Below are 6000 nucleotides of genomic sequence, written 5' to 3'. Positions count from 1 at the left end.
CCCTGAGACTTTATAGAGGTTCTAGAAAAGGCTGACATGGGGCCTACCCTAAGACTGAAAAGCTACAGAGACTTTGCAGTGTTCAAATGGAAATTATTAGTAATGGATTGAGTGAAGGCGCTAAACAGGAAGTAATCAACATACCTGTCATGTACCAAGTTTAGACTAGTTGGATGGAGATACCATTAAAGATATTAGGGGAAATGGAAGAAACAAACACTGGGACAGAGGGCAAGGTAGAGAGAGATGTATTCGGAGAGAGAACAGAGCTGTGATCGCTAATAGACATTAATTTTCTGATTAGTACAATAGCTACATATAATAATCTATTTTACTTGCAACATATTATCCTTTGATGTACTTTGATTAATGTCCCACTTAATTGTATTCACCATGTCAAAACACATGTTATGTAACAGTATGGACCCAGTCACCTGTTTCTATATTCCCAATAATACATGAGGAGCATAATATTTTGAGTAGCAGTAATCTCACCTTATGTTTAGTGTTCTACCTTCATGAGTGCATTACAGTTGTTTTTGGGAAGAAAACACCATCTCCACAATATTTTGAGACAAAAACAATTTTCTGACCTCAGCTAGTGATCTCTATTAAAGCCAAGAACTGATACAGTTCATTTTTCTTAACCTCTACTTTTCATGTGGCGATATTTTCATCTGTAGGAGTATCACAATGTTAAACCTTTTCAAGTGATATCTTTTGGTTCAATTTGCAAAATTCAAGGACTAAAGATTCTGACGGATTAGGAGTGAACTATTCAACAGAAACAATGATAGCTACTAGTTGTTGAATATACACAGCATTTTCAATGATGTTCTAGAAACTTGCTTACTACTATATTATAAAATTTTCACAGCTGTCTTGAAAAATGCATTAAAACGTATTACAAGAAAAGTAACTGAGTTTTTTTCACATCAAATGTTGGGGGGTATTCATTGTCTAGTCTTATTTCACATTGAGTCTTTTTCATTTACTTTTTAAAAATGCATTCAAAAGTTGTTAAAGTTTCTTATATAAAAATATGATTGATTGTTACAGTGACAGTAATTGCATTTTAGCAAAAGTAACCATTATAGTAATTTTCTTCAAGGAAGAGAAATCTAACTAAAGTAGCTAGTTACTTCCTCACATTAACTTTGAATTTTTTTAACATAAAAATACTTGATAAGGGAAGTACAGATTGAAGAACATAAAATGGCATACAATATTTATAAAACTACTTCCATTAGGTGGTTCACAATTTTACGTAGCTGTTAATTACAAATTAAGTGAAACAAAATATAGGAAAAAAACTAAAATTTCTACACTACTGGGCCAACTAAACTAAGTCCTCCATTGAAACCTTTCAAAAATGACTCAGATATTTCTTATTTTCATTTCTAAACTACAGAAGATAATGATTTTTTTGAAACCAAGATTTATTCATATCATGCCCTTAAAAGATTGAATCAAATGAATACACAAAGCTATTAGGATTACAAAGAGAAAAGAAAAAGCAACAATTATACATGAACTTAGACAGGGGAATGTTGCATAAAGTAACAACTTGTACATGTTACATCACAAATGAAACAGCATTAGCATTTCATTTTTTCATGTATTCTGCTGCACACCTGAATACTAATTAGCAACTAAAATAGGGAATGTGTGGTACTGCATGTACTGATAAAAATCAAAGTTCCATATTCTTCAGACACCAGCAATTTAATATGAATTGTGTACTGAAAAAAGCTACTTTATCATTTTTATAGTTTTCTTTCTAAAATTCTTTTTCCTTGTTATTAAAAGCTATATGCTAATTTCAAAATCAATCAAAGGTAACTTAAATGTTGGCTTTATTTATTGTTGAGGATGTATACTCCATAAGGAGTATAAAGCAGAAGCCTCAAATTCAGTTTGCAAATAGATGAACAGTATTCAAGGTAGCCTAAATCAATTGAGTCAATTCAAATTTTTCATTCTGGGGGGCCACTGAGAACACTGGTACTTTGTTCCTGCCCCTCCTTAGCCCTGTTTTTAAAATGGCCCCCAGAACTACAAAAGAAAAGTTTATTTTGAACAGGCTGAGATAGCGGAAAAGTAGTTCAAACTTCATGATTTTTCCCTGGCTGCCTCTATTCATCTCTCTCCATCTCCATTCCTTTGCTAGCTTCTGTATTTAAATTGGCCCTTGTACTACCATTTGATTCATTTTAGAGTTATTCTTACAGATGAGAGTTTTATTCACAAAGCGTATTTCTTTGAGTTAGTATTTTATTTTTCCACTATCCCCATAGATTATAGATCCTCTCCCATTTGTTTGTACCATTTTGTCCATCAATTGAATTTATAGTACAAGTTAGTTCTTATTATGTATTGCAAGAAATGAATTGGGGGAAATTGGGGGAAATTGTAGGTGTGTGTGTGTGTGTGTGTGTGTGTGTGTGTGTGTGTGTATGCACGCTTACCTCTGTTTGCTATTGAGTTGTATTCCAAAATAAGAATTCAGTATAAAATTGATGATAATAGTCTTTCAGCAAAGTCCTATTTCCTTGAAGCATGGCTGGTAACTCGTTTATTAATAGAACCCAAAGGTAAAGGTAATTAGAAAATAATTACATGAGTAAACATCAAAATAAAATGTTTCAAAGAGAAGGACCTAATAAATATCCGCTAAGAAAGTCACAGGGATTGTATCAGTTAGGATGCTTCTAATTACAAGAAACAGAAAAACCAACATAAACTTGCATAAACAATCAAAAAAATTTATTGGCTCATGTAACTAACAGTCCAGAGGATGGGAAAGACTCAGGGACAAGTCACCAGGGTTCAAGATGATTTGGCTGCAGTTGTCTCCGTCCTTCCCTTCTTGATTGTTGGCTCTACCCTTAGGCTAGCTTCTTTCCCTGTTGCAAAATTTCAGCCAGAAGCAACCAGTGTCACGTTCTTTCTCATTCTCATCTCCCAGGAGAGTGCATGTTCTTCCCCAGCAAAGAATAAAAGTCCTGAACTTCATTCTAATTGGCCCAATTTGGGACCCTCTTGAATCAGTTATTGTAGCAAGAAGGCAAGATGTATAGTAGTCTCCCCACTTATCTATAGGGAATACAGTCACGAACCCTACATATACTGTTTTTTCCTATACACACATACGTATGATAAAATTTGAACAACTCTTGCACTTTGGGACCATTATTAATTAAAATAAGGGTGATTTGAACACAAACACCGTGATGCCATGACAGTCACTCTGACAACCTAGATGGCTACTCAGTGACTCATGGGCAGGGATCACATACAAGAGTGGCTGTGCTGGGCTAGCGGGTGATTCACGTCCCCGGTTGGAGAGCAGGATGACGCAAGATTTTATCACACTACTCAGAGCAGAATGCAATTTAAAACTTATGAATTGTTTATTTCTGGAATTTTCTATTTACTATTTTCAGACCACGGTTGACCCTAGTTAACTGAAACTGGGGAAAGCAAAACCATGAATGGCGGAGGGGGGCTATTGTATTGGTATAGACCAACCAAGGCACGTGTCTGGCACACACTGATACAACTCTATAGGGTTTTTTTTTTTTACATATTGAGATGTTTCTAAACCACATGATAAGCAGCCAATGCTCTGAGTCTCCCCAAGTGTTCCTCACTGTATCAGCAACCCAGCCTGAAATCCCCAACCACTCCATTACCCAGCAACTGAAAAATTAACATCTGCAAAGTCAGAATCCATTTGGACCCTGCTCCGCAATGCAGGCATGTCTTCTGTTTGGATGGATCATGTCCTGGTTAAACATTTTGATATCATGTAACCGGCCACTGAGGGCAGCATCAGTCCCACTGGACTGGTTTCCTAGGGCTGCCGTAACAAAGGACCACAAACTGGGTGGCTTAAAACAACAGAAATACATTCTCTCATCGTTAAGGAGGCCAAAAGTCCAAAATCAGGGTATTGGCTAAGCAGTACTTCCTCCAAGACCTCAGGGAAGAATTCCCCTGGCCTCTTCTAGTTTCTGGTGGTTGCCAGCCGTCCTTGATGTTCCTTAGTTTGTGGCAGCATAACTCCAAATTCTGCATCTGTCTTCACATCTTCTATGGGTCTGTGTCTAAATTTCTCTCTTCTTACAAGGACACCAGTCACTGGATTAGGGTCCTCCCCTTAACCCAGCATGACCTCATTTTAACTTTATGATATCTGCAAAGACCCTGTTTTCAAATAAGATCACATTCACAGGTTCTGGGTAGATGTGAATTTGGGAGAGGGGGAACGTTATCCAACCCAGTTTACCCCCCTCAAGTAGGACGGCTAATATGCAGTGGGAAAGTAGCAAAAGATACTAGGGGCTTCCCACAATGTCCATTATACATGCTGAACCCTCTGTGCCTTTGTCTCTTCATTTACCTGGTTGTAGTCAACAGCTTTATAGTTGAACCAGCATTTCAGATTTTATTTGCATCTTCTGAGCTAGATCTCATATTGCCCAGTCTCATTTTTAACTCTAAGGCCTTAAGTCCTCATGGACTTCAAAGTAGTTTGGGGGAGGGGTCTGGCAAAAAATCCTTAAGTCCACATGCCAGTCCAAGCATTGTCAGTAGAGTGAATAAGCAATATATCTCAGCTAGGTTAAGTACTATTGTTTTTCAAATGTATGTAGCTGTGATTCATTAAATAAAAGATCGTTTAATATCTTCCTGCATTGACAGTACCTCTTTGTCATTGTGTATGTTCTCTATCAACAGATAGTAAAGTACAACTACTATCAGCACACTATTCTCTGTTAAAAGGACCATGAGCAAATTGGGATACAAGTCTATCTGCTGTCACGAAGGCCAGAAAAACAATAGCTCAAACAAATAGACATGGATTTTTCCTCATGTAAGAACACAAGCTGTCCAAAGGTCATATGGCAGCTACACTGTCTTGGGAATCTAGGCACTTTCTATTTTTTTGCTCTATCATCCTCAAGATAGGGCTTTCATACCCTGGTCTCAGATGGCTTTTGCAGCTCTCACAAGTGTGGCTACATGTGGCTCACATATGATTGGCCAGATCCTAAACTATATGGCCAAACATAACAGCAAGAGTAGCTGGAAAATGTATTCTTTATCTGGGCAGATATGTGCTCAGCTAACTGTTGAGAGTTTTATTACTGAAGAAAGAAAAAATAATAATATTAGGGAAGAGTTAGCATCCTTGACTAAAGTTGCACGCACTTGGGAGAAAGTAATGCATATTTACAAATGATTTGCATATTCTTAATAGATTACAAAGTTTTTCTAAGATAATGTTCAAGGTAACTACACATCCTTAATATTTTAATTTCGTGGTTTGTTTTCTTTAAACTCTATCTCATCTTACTAACTCTACTTATATAGTTGGCCTAAAAATGCTCACTTAGATGTCTACAGTGAAGTTTTAGAGACAGAAGGAGAATGGTTGAAAAATACTATTGAGGTTCACAGGAAATAGTGTGTGGAAGGGGAAAAATTACAATTTGGAGAGTGACTCTTGATAGGATGAGGTTTTTAACTCCCTATCTCTGGTGACACGTTATCCAGTTACAACTAACAGGAAGAAAATTTAAACGAGGGTATCAGTATCAAAGACTTTACAAACTATATGCACAGTGCCACAGCCAAGTAAGACTTTCTATAGCTTCAACCTGGTACCTTGCTTAAAAGTAGATTCTTCCCAAATGGGAAGGAGCATGTGAAGGTCTTTATAAATGTTGAACAACAAAGTTGGGCAGAACTTTGCCAAAACAAAATAATAATGCCAAATTTAAAAAAAAGAAGAAGAGGGAGGAAAAAGTAAACTTAAAAAAAAAACAATAAACATTGGAAGATTGGGAATATATTATTCAGTTTATGATTGTTCAAAGTTCTTACTGATGCTGACATTTTCAGAATTCTGACTTTTCACAGAACCTTACCATAAACTTTTTTATGGATACAAGTGTGCTGGATGTTCTCGGTGTGTCCATCGGATCCACCCTC

The sequence above is a fragment of the Rhinolophus ferrumequinum genome, chromosome 8, assembly GCF_004115265.2.
Source record: "Rhinolophus ferrumequinum isolate MPI-CBG mRhiFer1 chromosome 8, mRhiFer1_v1.p, whole genome shotgun sequence".
In the NCBI taxonomy this organism is placed as follows: Eukaryota; Metazoa; Chordata; class Mammalia; order Chiroptera; family Rhinolophidae; genus Rhinolophus; species Rhinolophus ferrumequinum.
The sequence above is the reverse complement of the archived record's forward strand: the minus strand, read 5'-3'. Positions refer to the sequence as shown.